The sequence below is a fragment of the Thamnophis sirtalis genome, unplaced genomic scaffold (genome assembly GCF_051295495.1).
Source record: "Thamnophis sirtalis isolate CommonGarterSnake01/CBP01778 unplaced genomic scaffold, rThaSir2_p1.2 scaffold_3, whole genome shotgun sequence".
Lineage (NCBI taxonomy): Eukaryota > Metazoa > Chordata > Lepidosauria > Squamata > Natricidae > Thamnophis > Thamnophis sirtalis.
Window position 1 is genome coordinate 163,989,656 of NW_028261383.1, and position 21,658 is coordinate 164,011,313.

The window sequence follows — 21,658 nt, forward strand, 5'->3', positions numbered from 1 at the left end:
TAGTACAGTAAAAACTGAACGCTTCCAAATGGCCCTGGGGAATGATTATGTGCCTACTCTTCTGAAATTAAGCTTTATTAATTTGTTTTATTGGTTTTGTTTATTGTAGTTTTTCTCTCTCTTTTTTTACTTTATTGAGATTGTGATTGTTTTATTGTGCTTTTTACCCTGCTGTAAGCTGTTGTGAGTTAATTATCATTCAGTGGCATAAAAGACAATGGGACTAATTGATATATTGATCCCAAATTGACTAATCCATCATGCTGCAAATGCAATTCCTTTTACGGCAGGCTTGGTTAACTTGTAATGCTACTTTTAGTGAGAGAAGAACCAGGATCTTCACCTGAAATCAGGGTTTTATTTTACTTTTTTAGCAAAGGCTTGGGAAAAAAAGAAAAAGAAACACAACATTTTGCTACACAACACTTTGCCGAGTGACTAGATTCAGAAACTATGGCACATTGGGCTTGTATTATTAAACTTATTAAACATTGCAATGTTTTCTATGCGGTTGTATAGTTTGTATGTTAACTCATTTAACTATTTATCACAAGTTTGCAACTGTTTATTTGGTTGTGCTAAAATGCAAACCTGACAAGGAATGAGTTGGACTCAGATCACCATTCATTCTTCTGGCTAACTTTGAGTCACTCAGTTTCTTCCATTAAATGCACCCCACAAGGTCAGTAGGAGGGAAATGAAAGAAGAGTATATATGTCTGCAGACCTGTTTGGATTGATGAAAGAAATGTCCTTCTGGGTTCAGCTCCAAGTGGGGAAAAAGACACTGGAGACATGGAGGCTGCTTGGAAAGATGGTTTATTGTTGGACAGGGCCACATGGCTTGAGCCCTGAACAGAAAAGGTGATCACATGCTTCGATGTTGGTGGAGAAGAGAAGGCTGAAGGAGGGGCTTGCTAGGCTTTTTATACCCTGTTTAGTCCCACCTCTCTGTTTCCTGTTCCTATGTAAGAAATGTATTCTGATTGGTTGTCAGACTCCCATGGGGCTATGCAGGGGCTACTCTCTAGGCTGTGTTTTGAATCCAGGTATGGATGAGTTCTCAGATGCCATGTGGCCAGTTGAGTCAAGGGCCAATATTATCATGCTTTCCTGTAGCTGGAAAGCTGCTGGTGAAGTCTTTATTATGTAAAGTGGACTAGCTCGGCTGTGTTAATGGCCCATTAACAGTGGGGATGGGCAGGAAGCTGCAGGCAACTATTCTGTCTTTCAAAACATGTCTCTTTCTCCTCACATCCAGAGAAATATTCTGCCTTTTCAATATTTCCTAGGATATTTCATTTTTCTGGGAGAGGGCTGGATGATAACTTCCCACAGGATAAAACTGAGATTTTAAAAAAAATATTGTTTTTGTTGTCGCTATTTATATTATCACCTAAGAGCAACCAGATTACATTTTGGCTGAAATTTAGATTCAATGGAGATCTGGGAAATAATCTGGAGAGTTCCAAATATTTGCAGATCAGATTTTAACAGGGTGGCCAAATTTGTTCCCTCTTATCACCATTCCAGCAAGCCACAAGGAAGTGAAAACCAAATTTGCAAGGAAGAGAGACATCTAATTGTTTCTGCATTTGAGGCAATGACAGTGCAATCATATGCCTGCTGCCTTGAAGAAGCCCTATTCTGGTCAGTGGATTTCCTTCATAGCCGATACAGGCATTGAAAAATGAAGAAATACAAGGCAACTGTCATGGATATAACCACATAGATGGTATTATTGCTCTGAATGCTTTTCGGATTTGACAATCACTTTGTTCACTGGGCTCAAACACAGACACAGAAACACACACATACACAAACCACTACCACGCCTCAAATGCAGTTTCTTCTTTCTGCTGCCTACTGCACTGCTGATTGTACTGTTGTGCTTTAGGCGAAATGAGTGGCACCTCCTATCCATCACTGCCTTGTTGAAGATTCTTTTTATCGTATTTGTTTGTTGTGCTCTTTGCTGTGCAGTCACTTTGCATTAGCCTGTTTGCCAGAATACAAGGTAGGCAGTAATGCATTTAGGCAATTGTCAGCGCTGAAGGTAATGATCCTGTGGGAGGGGAGAGTCTCTGCTGTCTTCAAAATTACCTTAATTCCTTTACCTGTCCGTAGGGTTGGGGCAGGAAAGATGTTAACAGTGAAGCATGAAACCTATCGCCTTTTCCCAAATATTTTTCCCAATGGGGTGGGATGTCCTCATGTGCGCAGGGCAAGAAACCAGTTTCTGTAGGGAGGAAAACTTGGTTTGGGAGATGAAGGCCATTTAGAAAGTGGATAGAGTGAAAGAGCAGAATTCCAATATATCTAAAATGGAAAAAAGTAGATTAGTTCTTTCATACTTTTATTTCAAATTAAACTACTATTCCAAGAATGCTATTTATCATCTAACTGACTGACTGACTGACTGACTGTCTGTCTGTCTAGCTATCTGTCTTGTCTGTCTGTCTATCTATCTATCCATCCATCCATCCATCCATCCATCCATCCATTCATCCATCCATCCATCCATCTATATCTATCTATCTCTATCTCTATCTCTTTATCTGTATATCTATATCTATCTCTGTCTATCACATAGGTAGATAAATTAAACTATTATTCCAAGAATGCTATCTATCTATCATCTATCTATCTATCTATCTATCTATCTATCTATCTATCTATCTATCTATCTATCTATCTATCTATTTATCTATCCATCCATCCATCCATCCCTATCCCTATCCCTATCCCTATCCCTATCCCTATCCCTATCCCTATCCCTATCCCTATCCCTATCCCTATCCCTATCCCTATCCCTATCCCTATCCCTATCCCTATCCCTATCCCTATCCCTATCTATATATCTGTATATCTATATCTATCTCTATCACATAGGTAGATAAATTAAACTACTATTCCAAGAATGCTATTTATCATCCATCTATCTATCTATCTATCTATCTATCTATCTATCTATCTATCTATCTATCTATCATCTATCTATCTATCTATCTATCCTCTATATCACAATTTATGTATAATCATGGATTAAAATATTTTCTTCTGCTCCTATTCAGTTGTTTCAGTTGCAGTCAGAATTTCACAGCAGTTCCTGGTTCAGAGTTGGGCTGATGAGGATTTCATTACCTTAAAAAAAAATTCAGAATGATGTTGTGTATGTGAATGCCTTTTTCTCTGTGTGTATCCCTTAACCTTCAAAGCTGTTAGAAAAGTTATTTGAGGAAACTGAAGATGGAGCTGTAGATACTTAAAAGAACCTCAGTTCCTAAAACCTGCCAAAAGCCCCTCTCAGGGAATAGTGATAATAAAAGAAATAACTTTACACTTAACATTGATCCTATGCTCAGCGCTGTACATTTCTCAGATGAGAAACTGTGAATCTTCTTTCCTGAAAACCTGTCACTCAAGACAGGATGTCAGTCAAGAGAGGATATACAATGTCAGAAGTTGGACAACAGGGTTCCAGATCAGCACATTCTCATATATAAAATTGGTGCAAACTTTCAAGATAGATAGATATTATCATTAATTAAACATTCAATGGGCCTTGAATATTATTTATTAATTATGTTATCACCTCCTCTGCCTCTCAGGCATTTGAGGAAGTTAAACTATAAAAGTGCAATGGAAACTATGTGAAAAATAAATATTTGAATAAAGATACAATAAGGATTGTTGGGGAATAATCAAGAGTGAAACAATCCTTTAAACCCAACACAAAACCCCTAAATATATGGAGAACCTATTTAATGTATCTATAGAAAGAATGTTTATGATAAATACAATCTGAAGCAAAATCTGCCATTCTAAGAGCTTTCCAATGTCCTACAAAAGTTGCCCTCCCCTGCTAATCATAAAGTATACTCATTGCCTCTTAAATTCAATCTTTCTATCTGTAAACATCCTGCAGTACATAGAGCTTATATCAATATTTTTGGGATTAATCCTGCAGTCTCCTTTTAACTTTTTATGTTTGACCATCTGTCAACTTGAGAGCCAGTTTGGTGTAGTGGTTAAGGCATCAAGCAAGGAACCAGGATATTGTGAATTCTAGTCCTGCTTTGAGCAAAAAGCCAGCTGGGTGATCTTGGCCTAGTCACTTTCTCTCAGCCTTGGGAAGGAGACAATGGCAAACTACTTCTGAAGAACCTTATTAAGGAAACTGCAGGGACTTTTCCAGGCAGTCTCCAAGAATCGAACCCAACTGAACAGAAAAAAACTTTCTATCAACTTACAAGAGTAAAAATTAAAAAAAGAATTGTCTCTCCCAGTTCTACACCCACATTTAAACTATTGAGGGGGTGGGGTATTTAAAACAAATAATAGGAAAGGTATTTATTTTTCTGTTGGTTTGTTTAACAATAGTTATAATTCGAAACACAAAGCAAAAGTACAAGAGTCAAAACAACAACAACAACAAACTAAACATCCCTTTAATGGACAGCCACAATAAACAAGATCCAAAGACAAACTGGAAAATGGTTTTAACTGCTTGCAACATGCAAGAAGAGATGGAGCAAAAGTATAAATCAAAATGGAAGGCTACCAGAGAGCCCTCTCATTAGGCCTTCTCTAGATGTTCAAACCAAACAGGTGGGTTCAGTTCTGACAAGGTATTGCTCAGTATATTCTGGTACTGCTAATTCGTTGGGTTCCACAAACTTGCTCATCACAACCCAAAAGAGATAAAACAATGATATTCTTAAAGAGAAAACCTTACAAATTTATCCATTCACCTTATAAATCCATCTATCTTGCCTGCAGACAATTTTCTATCCATCTTTTTCTGTATTCTGAATAGAGATACCAAACGAAGTATAATATTCACAGGGGAAAAAATGACATTTTCCCACTTGTATCACCATTGTGTAGGTTCACACAGGTTCTGTCCGTTGTGAACCTTTGTGCAACACCCGCTCATATTCAAAAGGAGCAAGGCTCGCAAAACTCTATCAGCCTTTTTGCCAATGTTAATTTCCTTCACTGGTGGCTAAGGAAAGTGATATATTTGTGATGGTGGCATATATCTGTAGCTCAGGTGGAGGATGAAGGTGGTGGGTCATTCTCCGAATTGGTTTCTATAGGTTGGTTTCTGAATGTTTCATTACCAGACTAGGTAACATCTTCAGTGGCATTTAGGGGATGTCAGTGTCAGTGTTCTTCTGTTCATAAGGGCTTCGTGTGGTCAGTAGGTCTTGTGCGTGACCCGACAAATGCGCGCAGGACAAAAGTGCGCCGACAAAACCGCGGCACTAAAACCGTGATGTCATCAACACGCCAACAGCGCGCCAACAACAATACCGTGATTTAAGTTAAGGTAAGGGTTAGGGTTAGGGTTAGGGTTAGGGTTAGGGTTAGATTTAGAACACGTTTCTGTCGGCACGCTGTTGTCAGCGCGCTTCAGTGCTCATTCGTCGGCACGTTTTAGAACTCGCGGTTTTGTCACCGCAGTTTAGTCGGTTGCCCTTTTGTCGGTGAACCGGTCTTGTGATGGGGAGGTCACATCGGGGAGGATCTTGTGATGGTTCTTGTGATGGGTCAATGTGAATCCGTGAACACCAACTGGCAGTCAATCACCATGATCCCAAATCCCTAATCTCTACCCACACCGACACCGAACAGCAACAATTCGATTGGAGCAATAAAAAAAATCATCAGCCATGCTACCACCCATCACACACATGAGTTTATCAAAGTCTGGCACTCCACAAGCAATTCTATCAGTAGACCCATCAACCTAGAACCAACGTATGAACCCCTCAGAATTTAAATCAACTGCACAGCCAACCAGTGACAGCATCAACCCTCAACCAACCCCCCCCCCACACACACACATCCCCCGAACCAGCACTTCACATCCCAATAACCCTCACCTGATGTGACCCAGACCTGAACATCACAAAACCCATCACAAGGCCCCCACTTGATGCAACCCATACCTGACCCATCACAAGGCGCTCACCTGATGTGACCTCCCCATCACAAGACCCACTGACAATGCAAACCCTTTATAAATGAAGGAACACTGACATTGACATCCCCTATCTCTGCTGAAAATGTTACCTAGCCTAGTAATAAAACATTCCGAAACCAACCCACAAGCTCGGAGAATGAACCTCCACCCTCAAAGCAATATATCCTTCACAGGTGCTGCGTACAAAGAAAATATAAAGGAAAAGGGAATAGTCTGAGTCTTTAAATCCAAATAATGCATAATTAATTATTATTTTCATTCTTTACAGCTAAAGACACTTGCAGAAACCTCACGTATGCAAACAATATCTACACCACTGCCATTCCACCTTTGACAAGAATTAATGTACAAATAAATAGCAGTGTTACTGTTTATTGTACATCGTACCCATTTTATGTATTTAGGATAATAACTCTATTCCTAATACATAAAGTAACTGTGATGTACCATAGCCTAGTTTTATTAAATGTTATCCAAACATCCTCCAATTTATCCTAAATTGAATGGTGGAAATACAATCAAGGCCATAAATACCTGGGCAATACCAGTTATAAGATACACAGCTGGTATAGTTAACTGGACACAAGCTGATTTGGACATTTTGGACCGAAAAACCAGGAAACTAATGACAATGCACTACAGTTTACATCCACGTGGTGATACTGATAGACTGTACCTGCTTCCATATTTGAGATTTTTTGCTTCCATATTCGAGATTTATCCCATCACTAGGCAAAAGTCATGTCAATTGGGACTGGATACACAAAGATTGGGTTAAAATACCACTTAATACTGACAAGAGAGGAGCAAGAACAGAAATTGTGATCTGGTTGTTAGATGTCATCCTTGGGAGAAACGTCCTCTCCTATTCATGTTCTTGCATTTCTCCAGCCTTACTGTTTAGTATGCTGTTGCGCTTACTACATCATTCAGGAATTACGATATAATATTTCCATATACACAGACTCCTCGGCTCACAATTAGCCTGCCCCTTACAGCTAAAAGTCATAACAATCATAAAGCAAGTGATCACCTGATTGACCCAATTCAATTTATTTATTTGTTTATTTATTTATTTGTTTGTTTGTTTGTTTGTTTGTTTGTACATACGATTTATAGGCTGCCCAATCCCGGAGGACTCCGGGCGGCTTACAATGAGGAAAAAAAGAAATAGTAAAAAAATGAAATGAATTAGGTTAAAATCAACACACATACATTCGTTTTGATCGGGGCTGGACCTCAACAGTGAAGTCAACAGCACCAGGCCTGCCGGAATAGCCAGGTTTTAACAGCTTTTCTGAAGGCCATGAGAATGGGTAAGGTCCGGATTTCTGGGGGTAGCTCATTCCAAAGAGTCGGAGCAGCCACAGAGAAAGCTCTCCTCCGGGGAGCCACCAGCCGACATTGTCTGGCTGATGGCATCTGAAGGAGGCCCACCCTGTGGGATCTCACCGGTCATTGGGAGGAATGTGGCAGTAGGCGGTCTCTCTATGACCTTTTTGTGGTGGTTATAAAGTGAACATTGGCCATTAAGCAGACCCTTTGTTTGTAATGGGGGGGGGAGGGTTGATCGAAAACCTAAAGTAAGTTCCAGATTTTGGCAAAAACGTAGGCATGCAATGACAGGATGCTGCAAATAATTGTAATTGTAAATAATTGTAAAAGCAGGCCGGCTGCTCAATGCCCAAAGTCCAGTTACATGACCAGCAGGACAACAGTCAGAACTTCAGAAGCAGGTTTAAGAATCTTTTCTGTTATAAAGTTGCTACATGGCTGCTACAGGATCAGTCATAAGTAAAGGACTACCTCTACCTATATGCCTAGGTTTACAAATACACATGTATCTGTCATTACACTATTATCTTTTGGGGCAATCGAAGTTCTAAGTCAGGGGTCGGCAACATTAAATACTCAAAGAGCAACAATGGTCCTAACTGGAAGCCCTCCATCCAATTCTGGAGCCGACTGGAAGTCCGGTTCTCCCAGCATAGAGTCTCCTCCTAGTGCGGCATCCTTTTCCCTCTGCCAACCAGAAGTTCAGTTCCCCCACCATAGAGTCTCCTCCTAGCGTGGCATGCTTTTTCCCTCTGCCAACTGGAAGTCCAGTTTCCCCACTGTAGAGTCTCCTCCTAGAACAGCGTCCTTTTTCCTCTATCTGTCCTAACCAAAAGCCCTATCAATTGTGGAGCCAACTGGTGACAGAGAGCCGCAGCAGAGGGATTGAAGAACCACATGCAGCTCCAGAGCCGCGGGTTACCGATCCCTGTTGTAAGTGCTCAGAGAAGGAATAATAAATAGTCAGACAAAGAAAGAAAAGATATAGAGCAGAAAAAGAAAGAAAATATAGCTAAATTTAGTTTGCACAAGAATGTTTTGCATAATAATTCACTGTGTCTCTCTGTGCCTTTTCTTGCAAACTATCCTTGTTTCCATCACAGCCATATACAATTTCTATACTGCCGGTGAAAATGCCAGTATGAACTGACCCAACCTGAACTAAAGTTCAGAACAGGCAGTTAGTTTTCCTTTAAAGGTTAGGATTTATATACGGCCCCAAAACTACCTCTCAAAATATATATGTATATTTAGGAATGCATGTGGTAAGGCAGGAGATATTCAAAAACACATGTCAATACAATTTAGTAAGAATTTTCACCCTGGTTTTTTTTTAAAAAAAACTTTTCAGATTCCTACAGAAAGGTAAGAGAACAGATAAGAGAAATTATAAAAGTGACAAGGACTAAAACATGCTGGAACTAGAAATAGACTAATTAAATTCTTTCCTTATTGGAGCCAGTACATTTTAGTAATAGGAATATTCGATGGGGAGGCAAGGATGGTAGGAATAGAATAGAATAGAATAGAATAGAATAGAATAGAATAGAATAGAATAGAATAGAATAGAATAGAATAGAATAGAATAGAATAGAATAGAATAGACAGAGATGGAAGGGATCTTGGACGTCATATAGTCCAACCCCCTGCTTGTAATTGTATAAGTCAAATATAAACCATATCAAATGACCCATTCTTTCAGACCAAGCTTCTCCCTATAATTTGTTAGCTACTTTTTTTTTCAAAGTAGGTTTGCCGTGGTTTCAACCCAGAGTATTTTGCATTCAATGTATGTGATTTGCCCCTGAACAGTAGCCCTTCTTTAGCACTGCCAACTTTATGGATGATGGGTCCTGAGGGATTCATTGCTCGGCATGACCCAGAAGTGAAAATAGGCAAGAAAGGTTCCAGAAACACCTGGAGACTTGCAAATAGCCTCACATCTGACTTACGTCCCTCTTTTCCTAACAGAGATCCTGCCTAGTCTCACCCCCCCCCCCCAAAACAGAGCAGTAAGAGCATCTGCTCACTATTGTTTAAAAAACCCTGACTCCTTTTATGTTACTTTATTTCAATTCGCCTAATTATCATTTCACTTCTCTGAATAATACATAGCTGAAAAACAAAAATTGCAATCCATATAGTAAAACCATAAAGAAAAAGTAAAGTTAAAAACTGCAATTAGCACAGAGATAAAACAGGGAGGTAGGGAAAGCAGTTTCTACCCAGCAAACTTTCTCAGTGATTAACTGTGTCATGTTTTACTTGTGTTGTTATTTCAACTGTTTGTAGCTGTAATGGGTGAAGCCTTTACATCAAGAATTTTAGAAATGTTAATGCTGATAGTAAAATCAATCTAAAGTGTTCATGGTTTAAAAAAATGAAATGAACCTGCAAATGGATAATGTTATTACAAAGTCATTAAGAATCTACCGGTAGTAGCGGCGGTGGAAGACTCCGCCCACCCGCCCGGACACTTCTGCACATGTACAGAAGCGTTGTGTGCAAGTGCGCACAAGCAAACCAATAGTAAAAATATTGGAAACCCACCACTGTTAAGAATGTATTACACTTAGACAGGGAGTTTTCATTATTGGGTGCTAAACCCAGGTCCAATCTTTTATGCATCTGGACAGATTTAAGTCCCACTGAATTCTGCTATATTTGTCATCCTATAACTTGATATAGTTGCCAATTTGAGGTGCCCTCTGATTCTGTCACTGAATTACCACCATTCTGGGACTTTTTCTTCCATCTTCACACATGGATTTCCCAAAAGAAAAATAGTTGAACTTTTGCACTGATGAGGAAACTAGAAGCAAAGCAATAAGGTTTCTCTTAGGAATACTGCTGTTTTGCCATGCTGTGTCCTTCTTTTCTGCAGCTAAAACCAAGTTCTTTCCATCATTGCACCTGTCTTCATTTCATCAGCAAACAGTGACATATGTTTGTGTGTACCCACAAACACATATACGAACACTAACCTATATACATATCAATCTATTGTTTTAGCAAGCCCTTCTTTTCTTCCAGCTATCTTGTAAGACTATTCTGAAATATTTTTTTTTAAAATCATAATAAGAGGAAATTAAAACCAAAAACAGTGGAGACTTTAATCTAAACCCTCACTATTTCTTTTTTTTCCCCAGTCAATATTGCTTTCTTTTTTGTGCATCATATCTAATCTCTCTTTCCCCCCTTAACTCCCCCTCCAAAGCAAAATTTAATTAAATAATTCTAATGAATGTTTAATGATGTTCTTTTGTCATTATTAAATCTGTAATATAGAAAAGAAGAAGCCAGAGTCTCGCCACCCCTTTCTTCGTCTAATCTTCCCCTCTCTCACTGTCCTCTCTCTGACAACGGCTGGCATTCAGGACCGCAAACAGGAAATGAGAAAAGGAGAAACAGGATATTGAGTTTGAATACTATCTGGATCAGTAATATCACCCCTAGCTACTAAGGGAAAGGAGCCTTTCCTCATGCCGAGAATATTAATATAGCCCACCGGAGCTTGGCACGACACAGCTAAGAAATCAATAGGAATTGATTAGCTAAACCAGAAATGTTCATAACTTGAAAGATATTCTAGGCTAGCTTGAATGACCTCCGTAGCCGAGAGCTTGCAATGTGTGTATTTTGGTTCAGGAAAATAGGTAGAAAATCAACCCACGAGAATTAGTGAGATCAATTTTTCCCCTCACTGACTAAAAAGGGAAATCAGTGAGACAATAATGACTGAAAAGGAGAGGGACTTTGAAGCGCCGTCTGTAAATAAAAAGTTTATTTTAAAACAAATTGGCTTGTTTTTTATTGCCCTGTAGAAAAGAGGAAGAGTTGCTTTATATCTTGGAGGCATTATCATTGTTTCTCCAAAGGTAGATGATTTTAATTTGTCAAGTGTCTTTATCTTTTTTAGACATACTTCTGAACATTAATGAAATTCAGCTTGAATCTAGATCAAGCTCCAGTGGTATTAGGGTTTTTCACAGAATAAATAGAAACTTTGGGCAGCTCATGGGTACTCAGAGCTGCCCAAAGTTTCTAGTTTATGTTTATTTTTAGTTTATTTTTCTATGAAAAATCCTAATAGCATCGAAGTTTGATCCAGATTCCAGCCCAATTTCATTGCATTGTTTGAAGTATGTCTAGAAAGATAAAGGGAGGGATGTGAACACTTGAGTGACTGAGAGACATGGAGCAGGCATTAGGATTGGTTGATACATTGACAGATTTGTCTGGATAGGATTGGTAGAAAAATGTGAAACAAACAAATAAGTTTAATATGTCTCTATCATTCATCTGTCTCTAAAATACAAACCCAGTGACCTTCTTCACTGAGGAAAGGGGGCAGAGAAAGTAAATGGTGACAATAGAACAACCTCACCTGAACTCATTCACATAGACAAACACTCAGTTTTGAAAGACACTGTAATTTAGAATAGAATAGAATAACAGAGTTGGAAGGGACCTTGGAGGTCTTCTAGTCCAACCCCCTGCTCAGGCAGGAAACCTACACCACTTAAGACAAATGGTTATCCAACATCTTCTTAAAACTTCACAACTTCTGGAGGCAAGTTGTTCCACTGATTAATTGTTCTAACTGTCAGGAAATCTCTCCGCAGTTCTAAGCTGCTTTTCTCCTTGATTAGTTTCCGCCCATTGCTTCTTGTCCTGCCCTCAGGTGCCTTGGAGAATAGCTTGACTCCCCCTCCTTTGTGGCAGCCCCTAAGATATTGGAACACTACTATCATGTCTCCCCTAGTCCTTCTTTTCATTAAATTAAACATACCCAGTTCCTGTAACCGTTCTTCATATGTTTTAGCCTCCAGTCCCCTAATCATCTTTGTTGCTCTTCTCTGCACTCTTTCTAGAGTCTCCACATCTTTTTTACAACGTATTTCACATCTTTTTTTACATTTGGTTGTAAATATCCTTTAACATTCTCCCAAAGCTTTCAATACTTGTTAGTTTTCTTTAAAAAAAAACTTTTACAGAGGGCCACAACCAAATATTTGTGCTTCAAGCATTGCTGAATTTTACTGAATATTTTGGCAGTTCTTTCTGCAATCTGCTTTCATTGAATCTATTTTCAAATGATCCTTAGACAAGCAGATATTCTGGGTTTCTCTAGCCGAACAATATTTTCATTTTCTCATGCTAACTTCACTCTCTTGCCCAGGATCCATGCCAAAAGTTCAAATCTGGGCAGCATGATTGAAGAGAGAATGGCATAACCTCCCTCTGTCCTTGACTCATGACCTCAAATTGGCCTCCTGCAGCTCTCCCAACTCTTAGGGCATCAGCAGGAAGATGACAATCTTTCTCTGGGCTGGAAGCATCTGCTGGAAGAGAATGTTGCTTTCAAGAAGTTGACTAACTCCTCCAAAAGAAGGACAATCACTCACTTGGTCCTAGGCAGAAAGGAAAGTTCTCACAGTCAGTCATGACTGGTCCTATCCATCTCTAAAGGTCAGCCTGGGCACATTCACATTATTTTTATATACAATATAATAAAAAAGAGGCAAGACTTCCATTGCTCAGTCATAAGTACCTTCTTGGTTTCTTTTGGACACTTCTCCAGGGATTAGCTGCAAATGTTGTAGGCATGGATATATTGTGGGGGGGGGGAAGTGGGGGGGGTGGAGAGAGAGAGAGAGGGACGGAGGGAGGGAGGGAGAGGGAGGGAATGAGAATTAATTGTTAAGCAAGAATTTCAGCAAATGCCAGCTGTAAGAGAAAATGAATTATTATTATTAACATATACACAACAATGTAAAATCACAGCTGCCAGTTCTTTAGCTGGTGTTGGCCTTCATATGCATCAAGCTCTTCCCAAGAATCTCGGATGTTATAATGTATTGGGGTAATATGTGTTCAGATCCAAGCAGTTTGACCCTTGTAATTGGAAGATGGACATCTTGTCGACGCACAGATTTTCCAAGGGCCAATCAAAGATTTTGGTAGGCCAATAGTATGCCAATAACCATTGGGACCACTGTGGCCAGTTTATGCCAGAAACTTTCAACTTCGATTATCAAATTTTGTTACTTTGTTATCTTCTCTAATTCTTTGTTTTCTATTCCACTTTCCTCTGGTAGTGTCACATCAATTATCCACACTTTCATCTCTTTATATTATTTATTTGTCTGTCTGTCTGTCTGTCTGTCTATCATCCATCCATCCATCCATCCATCCATCCATCCATCCATCCATCCATCCATCCATCTATCTATCTATCTATCTATCTATCTATCTATCTATCTATCTATCTATCATCTATCTATCATCTATTTATCTATCTATCCTCACTTTTTTTCCAAACAAGCAGTCAAGGAGGTTTTCAAAAGTTTAGAATAAAAACAGAACATAGCAATGAAAATAAGTTAAAACTAACTTAAAATACACATACACAAATACACAAAAATTTCAGTCAGTTCAGTTCAGTTCAGTTTATTAAATTTATATGCCGCCCTTTTCCCCCGAAGGGGACTCACGGCGGCTCACAACTCGAAGATTTAAAAACAACAACATAACAATACATAATTTAAAAACACACAACAGTCATACCATTCGAGACGGGGGCAACAGCTCTTTAGCCCCAGGCCTGTCGGAACAACCAGGTTTTGAGGGCTTTGCGGAAGGCCTGGAGGGTGGTGAGGGTTCAAATCTCCACGGGGAGTTCATTCCAGAGGGTCGGAGCAGCCACAGAGAAGGCTCAAATACACAAACATTTATAAACTAACTATAAAATACACAGTAAGCACATTTATTGCACATTTAAAAGTCTTTGAAAAGAGGTATCTTTGCAGATTTCTGAAACGCTGGAAGAGTGGGAGCCCAATGTAACTCCCAAGAAATTCATTTTAGAGTCTTGGGAGCTGTAAGGAGAAGATCCTTACCTGACCAGCCAGAAAAGGAAATATCTGATAGCAAAAGTATTTGCAAGGGGGCTTTCCTGGCACATTCAACAACTGGACAGATTCATGGGGGAAGAGATGGTTCCCTGTAGTTAGGCCTTCAGACATACAGGGCTTTCAAGGTTACTTCCAACAGTTGAAGTGTTAAACTGTAGGCAGTAGAGTTGGCAATCACACAGGTCTTTCAGTTCATATGATTCCAATATCTTGTACCAGGTACAGAGGTGGTATTCAGCAGGTTCTCTCTGGTTTGGGCGAACCGGTAGCAGCTGCTGTGGGAGGTTCCACCCCCCTTCCCCCAATGTAATGCACAAGCACTGCACATGTGCAGAAGGCAGTGCGCATGCGCAGATGAGGTGCTCACACGCTCGCTCACATTTGTGAACCGGTAGGGAAGGTAAGTGAATCCCACCTGTGACCAGGTAGCAACCTAACTGCCACATTTTACATCAAGAGCAACTTCTGAATACTTTTCAAGAGGAGATCCACATTGCAACCAAGCTGGGAAATAATCCATCCGTAAGTTAATTATCACCAAAGCTAATTGACTCAGACAGAGCTGCAGCTGACACACTAAAAGTGATGGTATGAAGGCTTGCTCCAGCTGCAATCTAAGAATCTAGTGAGAGTGGAAGATTTGTACTCCCAGATTGCAAATACTGTGTGCTTTTTCGGAGGAAGTACAACTTGATCCAAAACAAGCTGAATCTCAACACTTTTTTTTCAACTGCAGCTCAGTTTTGCCTGGATTTAATTTCCCCTTATTCTTCCTTTCATGTAACCATTATTGGACTTAGGGAATGTGCCACAGTATTGATTACATACTTGTTTGAAATTGAATGATAAGAAGCAATAGAGTTGAGCATCATCAACATAAAGAAGAGCCGAGGTGGCGCAGTGGTTAGGGTGCAGTACTGCAGGCCACTTCAGCTGACTGTGATCTGCAGTTCAGCGGTTCAAATCTCACCAGCTCAAAGTCGACTCAGCCTTCTATCCTTCCGAGGTGGGTGAAATGAGGACCCAGATTGTGGGGGCAAGTTGCTGACTCAATTTGCTAAAAAAAAATTGTAAACCGCTTAGAGAGGGCTGAAAGCCCTATGAAGCAGTATATAAATCTAATAAATAAATAAATAAATAAATAAATAAATAAATAAAAGGTGAAGGTAAAGGTTTCCCCTTTCCAGTTCTGTCTGACTCTAGGGAGTGGTGCTCATCTCCATTTTCTAGCTAAGGGAGCCTGCGTTTTCTGAAGACACCTCCATGGTCATGTGGCCAGCATGACTATATGCTGAGGTGCACAGAATTCTGTTACCTTCCGACCAAAGTGGTTCCTCTTTATCTACTTGCATTTGCGTGTTATAAACTGCATACCTCACTTCAAAACTCTGGATCACTCCCACCAGTAATTTCATGAGAATGTTGAACACCACAAGGTACAGTATAAAATGTATTCTGAGAAGCACCATAATTTAACATCCTGTCTAATCCTCCAGCATCATCTTTGGGAAGTTTCCAAGGCCCAGGTCTGTCAAAAATGGGGCCCAAGGCTATGGGCCCCATTTTTGCCAGCTATGCCAGGCAATCTAGAATGTCAAGGTTATCCAAAGCTATGGAGAGATCCAGGAGAATTATCAGGGCTGCCTAGATAACCCTTTAGTGACTGCCTCATTTAATAACCAGTTGTATTACAACAATGATGAAAAAGTAACGTCGTGACTAATCCTCACGTTCACAAGCTTCACAGGTCCACATAAGAATGGATAGTTGAAATATGTTCAAAAACACAGTCATTTAGCATTTAGCACTTGGCTTAAGAATTCAGCTGCTGGTCCTAATTGTGTCACTCAATTATGCCGACTTGAGTTTAGGCTATGCAGCAGTGGTGGGATTCAAATAATTTAACAACCTGTTCTCTGCCCTAATGACCAGCTGCGTGGGGGTGGCTCAGTGGTCATGTGACTGGGTGGGTGTGGCCAACTCAATGTCACTCACGTCAAGGGGCGCTTCGCCTTAGCTGTGACAATGTAATAAGAGTTAACCGGGGAGGCAGTTTCTGTAAGCAGGGCAATAAATATTAGGCTAGAGACAACACCAGAATGTTTCCTTCCTGCCTTCCTTACAGGATTAGCCCTGTAAAGTGGAAAAAAACAAAATGAGATTTCTCCAAACTGCTTAGAAAGTTAACAACCGGTTCTCCCGGCTAGGTGCGAACTGGCTGAATCCCACCAATGCTATGCAGTATCTGGTGTAGAGCAACCAACAAGGCAACCAAAGCAATTTCAAAACTAAATCTCAGCTTGAAATGAAACCACCACCTTGATTGAAATGAATCCCCCCATATCACAACTATACAGTTGTATCAGGTACTGCAAGGCCTCCATCACCAATTATTCTGCTAGAAATGAAGACTGTCCTTTAAATACAAGTCAAGGGAAAGTTTCTTTGGTGGAGGTTTTATTATATGCTGAAACTCTCTTTGCAACAATAACTGTTGCAAAATAAGAATTGCATAATAATTGTGCAATAATTTGCACATTTCAAAAGGGGGGCAAAAGAAAGCATTTTAACCTTTGCTGGTGACATCAGGGTCATCTATTTTAGTATTCACGAGGAAGCAATTTTATTAAAAGTATTGCAAAATATCAAAATCCCACCTCCTCTAGCTTTTGATATTTAACTAATAAGATCAAAGGCACAAGTAGAAGACACCTCTACCTAAACAGCAGGGTATTTGAGGGACCTGTAGTTTATTGTGTTAAGAAAAATAAGAGAAAGAAAACAGACGTGGAGAAAGTAACTTATTTTCCAACAATCATTCTGGGCATGCGAAGGGTTTGGGATTGCAACCATGTAATCATCAAGTCAGTCGGATATAATGAAGCGCAGTTTCATTACATTGGATAGAGTTCAAAGCCTACGAAATCTCTAGTTTCAAGGTAAAGAGATGGCCACCAGCTTGGACATCACAGAAGAAGACTGAAGGAATCTTTAATGAAGTCTATTAATGCCTGTGAGAAACAGCAAAATTGTCATGCTCAAGTTGTTTTCTCAGATCTGCATCTTCTCTGTTTTAATGTGTGCTATCCCATATCTGCGTCATATGCATATTATGATTTATGCATAGTTATAAGAATATTTCTTAATAGTTGCATTTTCCCCAACAATTTCTGAACGATCATTTGGTTTGGTACACATTTTTTCCATTTGTAAATGGAATCTCCAAATGTAGCACTTTTGTAGGAAATGACCAGGCTGAGTCCAAGGGAGGGGGAGGGGTCAAATACACCATCAGTCTTGAGTTCCCTTGTGCCCACAAAAGATCTAAGAGATCTTGAACACAGTTGACTCTTATCTACCATCAATTTGCCTTGACCGTTAGTAGTTCAGACTCTTATAGAGAGCCTGTTAGCATACAATAAACCTGTAGTTATTTCAACCTGCTTCCTGATTTCTTGAGCCTGACAATTTTACATGCATTGATTTAATTGTGAATTGTGTCAGAAAATTCAGGAAAGCATCAATAGGGGCACAGCAAGGAAATTCATTTCCCCATTCCTATTAGCCACTAATCATTATGACTACTAGAGCTGTGCGGCAATTTGGTCTCCAAAAGGTGCTTCATACCTCCTGGATGTGCAAACCTTGCATCTACCTGTAACCCTCCTCAAGCAGTTGCATCAATCTCTGGGTGTCTATGGTAATTGTTGAGGGCACCCAGATGCATGAAAAGACACAAGTGCTTTAAGGCAAAGACAGTCCTCCATTCACTTCACAACTGTTTGAAATTATAGTGGCATTGAAAAACTTGACCTACAATCAGGTCCCGCACTTAACTACTGTCATAGTCATGCAATCAAAATTGTGTGCTTGCCAAGCGGCATGTATTTACAATGACTGCAGTGTCCCCAGGAGGGTGTGGTTGCCATGCACAACTTTCCCAGCAGGTTTCCCTAACAACAAAGTCAATGGGGGAAACTGGATTCACTTAATGACCGCACGATTCACAACAACTGCAGCCATTCACTTAACTATAGCAAAAAAAAAAAGGTCATAAAATTGGTCGTGACCCAGCTACCAAAATTCTGGTCCTAACTGTGGTCATAATTTGAGGACCCCCTATATTCTAGAGCAGTGATGGCTAATCTTTTTGTTGTCATGTGCCAAAAGCATGCGTGCACACCCATAATGCAATGTGCGCATGACCCCCATGTCCCAACCCCCCATGTATGCGCACATGACCTTCCTTTGCGACCCGCCCACTGTGCATGTGTGCATGACCCCCTCATGCTCCGCCGCCCCCACACATGAGTGTGTGATCACCCTACATGCATCCAATCCCATGCATGTGCATGCATCTCCGGCATGTGCCCCACCCCACGCATGCACACAGGTCTCCCGCATGTGCCCCGCCCCCCTGCACAATCAGCTGGCTGGTGGGAGCCGCACACACAGTCATGGTGGAGCTGAGCTGGGGCAACGGCTCACATGCCTGCAAAGAGGGCTCTGCGTGCCACCTGTGGCATACATGCCATAGATTCACCATTGAGGTTCTAGAGAGGCTATGTTAGAAAGAGCTTTTTAGGAATCAGATCCAAATTGCTACACAGCCCTAGGGGCTCTAATTAGGAAGATCTTTCATTCTAGCTGCTGTAGAACATATATGGAAGCATGCTGTTTATTTCCATTCTTGATCATCTGCTTGGCCAGTTGAAAATGCAGTGGAAAAAACTGATCTTTGGTCTGATTTAACAGAATTCTTCTTCTGTATATTATGATCTGTTAATTCAGATGGTGGCTTAAGCGGAAGCTATGTAGGAACAAGAGACCTGTGCATTTTGGAGGCTGCTGGAAGCAAAGAGGGAGCCTAGTTCTGATCCATGCATACATGCATTAAATTTACCTTTGCAGATAAAGACTTGGGGGCTGCAATGAAAGAATTCACGTCTCCAGACATTCATTTGAAAAGGATAGAAGTGTATATGCTGAAAACAGGAATATACAGTATTTGTGTTTGTTTTTTAAATTGGTAGGTTAGAATTAAAGGGGTGTTCCGGGTTTAGGAATCGTATTGTTTCTTTTACTCTATTACCCTTATTGATAAATTGATGATATGCCATCAAGCCAACGTCAACTTTTAGTGAACATATAGATAGATTTTCTCTCTGATGATGTGTCCTTAATCTGATCTTTCAGATCTTCCAAAAGGAAGATTTGTCAGTGTACTGTTTTTTTTTCTAAAACAGTCTTTCCTATGTTACTACTATCAGAAATCTCAGCCAGCGTAGCCCTTCCTGGCCAGGTATTCAGACCAAAGAAATCTCCAATTGATCCACAAGGCATCAGGACAAGCGAGGCTGCTTTTGGGGATAGGAACAGTCTGACTGTAATTGCCTGGGGATTCCTTGAAGATTATATTCCATGTTGCTTCTTGGGTCCCTTAAAATATTTTGTCGGAGTTAGTTTTCTTAAGTAAACATCAATACAGGTAGCCCTTGACTTACAATCACAATTGAGCTCAATATTTATGTTGCTAACTGAGAAATTTGTTAAGTGAGTTTTGCTCCATTTTACGACTTTTCTTGCCACATTCGTTAAGTGAAGCATTGCAATCGTTAAGTTAGTAACACGGTTGTTAAGGGAATCTGACTTCCCCATTGACTTTGCTTGTCAGAAGTCACAAAAGGTGACCCCGGGGACACGGCAACCGTCATAAATATGATTCAGTTGCCAAGTGTTCAAATTTTGATAACATGACCTCACGATGCTACAACGGTCGTAAGTGCGAAATACGGTCCTAAGTACTTTTTCCAGGGCTGTTGTAACTTCGAATGGTCACTAAATTTTAACAGATTTTAACAGATTAACAGAGTTGGAAGGGACCTTGTAGGCCATCTAGTCCAACCCCCTGCTCAAGCAGGAGACCTTACACTGCATGTGGCTCTTTCCTCCCTCTGCTGCGGCTCTGTCACCAGTTGGTGCCACAATTTTGAGAGGAGCTTCCGGTGGGGATGGGGGGAGAAGCACAGTGTGCCAGGAGAAGACTCTATGGCAAGGGGAGGGTTTTCCAGTTGTCTCCACAATTGATAGGGCTTTCGGTTATGACAGGTAGAGGAAAAAGTACGTCGCGCTAGGAGGAGACTCTATGGTGGGGGAACTGAACTTCCGGTCAGCTCCAGAATTGAACAGGGGGCTTCCGGTTAGGACCTTTGTGGCTCCCGGTGTTTTCTTTTTTGTGGGAAACGGGTCCAAATGGGTCTTTGAGTGTTTAAGTTTGCCGACCCCTGAACTACACCATTTCTGACAAATGAAAATCCAATCTCTTCTTGAAAGTCTCAAGTGATGAAGCCCCCACAACTTCCGAAGGCAACTTCTGTTCCATTGGTTGATTGTTCTCACTGTCAGAAAGTCCCTTCTTATTTCTAGGTTGAATCTCTCCTTAGTCAGTTTCCACCCATTATACCTTGTCGGACCTTCAGATGCTTTGGAAAATAGCTTGACTCCTTCCTCTCTGTGGCAGCCTTTCCGATATTGGAACACTGCTATCATGTCTCCCCTGGTCCTTCTCTTCACTAGACTAGCCATGCCCAGTTCCTGTAACCATTCTTCATATGAATGAACTGTTATAAATCAAGAACTACCTGTAACTGTTTTGAGCACTTGATCGAGATAAGGAAGTGCCATTTTCCAGGGCTATTTTCTTTTTTTAAAAGAGGGTTAGTTGGGAGCAATGCAGCCTCTTTCTGAATTTTCCCTTCAAAAGGGATCAGAATTGGAGGTTTCACCAAATCTTCCCCTCCCATTTGCCATCCTGGCTGGAACATCTGGAAATCTCTCAAGAGCTGCAAAATCTACAACCCAGTATCCAAGCCTGGTGTGATTCTCCACAACCATAGCTGTTGAAAGCTGTAGAGGACAGCAGCATCTCCGTCCTTAGCTGGAGAATAATTTACTCTCTTCACACCACTTGGGACAGGACATACTCAGCAGCCAGATTTTTGGAATGCCAAGCAGGACGAATTGCAAAATGTAAGGGGGAGGAAGTTGTCTGGTATGTTAAGAGTTTAACCTCCTTTAAAAAAAAGAAAAGAAAAGAAAACACACTACAACCCTGGAAGAATATTACTCAAATTCGGAGAGCCCTCCTCCTCAAAATCTTGCCTATTAGTTGCCTGCTCCACACCCTGCCCAATAGATTTTTAATTTTTTTTTTTGATCCAGATCACGTTTCTGGCAATATACCAAAAGTGAGTGTGTTGGGGGAGAGCAGGAATGCCCACACTCCTTTCCCCTCGTACACACACATACACACATTTTCTGTGTTTGATATGGCAGAAACCCTATGCATTCTGGGAGATTTTAATAAAGAAGACAGGCCTGTGAAATTTAATAAAAGAGTTCATCAGATTATACAG

The 21,658-nt window shown here is 40.5% G+C and overlaps 1 protein-coding gene across 1 annotated transcript in view; it reads left to right on the forward strand.

Annotated features, from left to right (window-relative positions):
* The window catches only part of LOC106545296 (LIM homeobox transcription factor 1-alpha), a 96,302-nt gene that overhangs the window by 38,487 nt on the left and 36,157 nt on the right, over positions 1-21,658 (forward strand). The window lies entirely within an intron of this gene.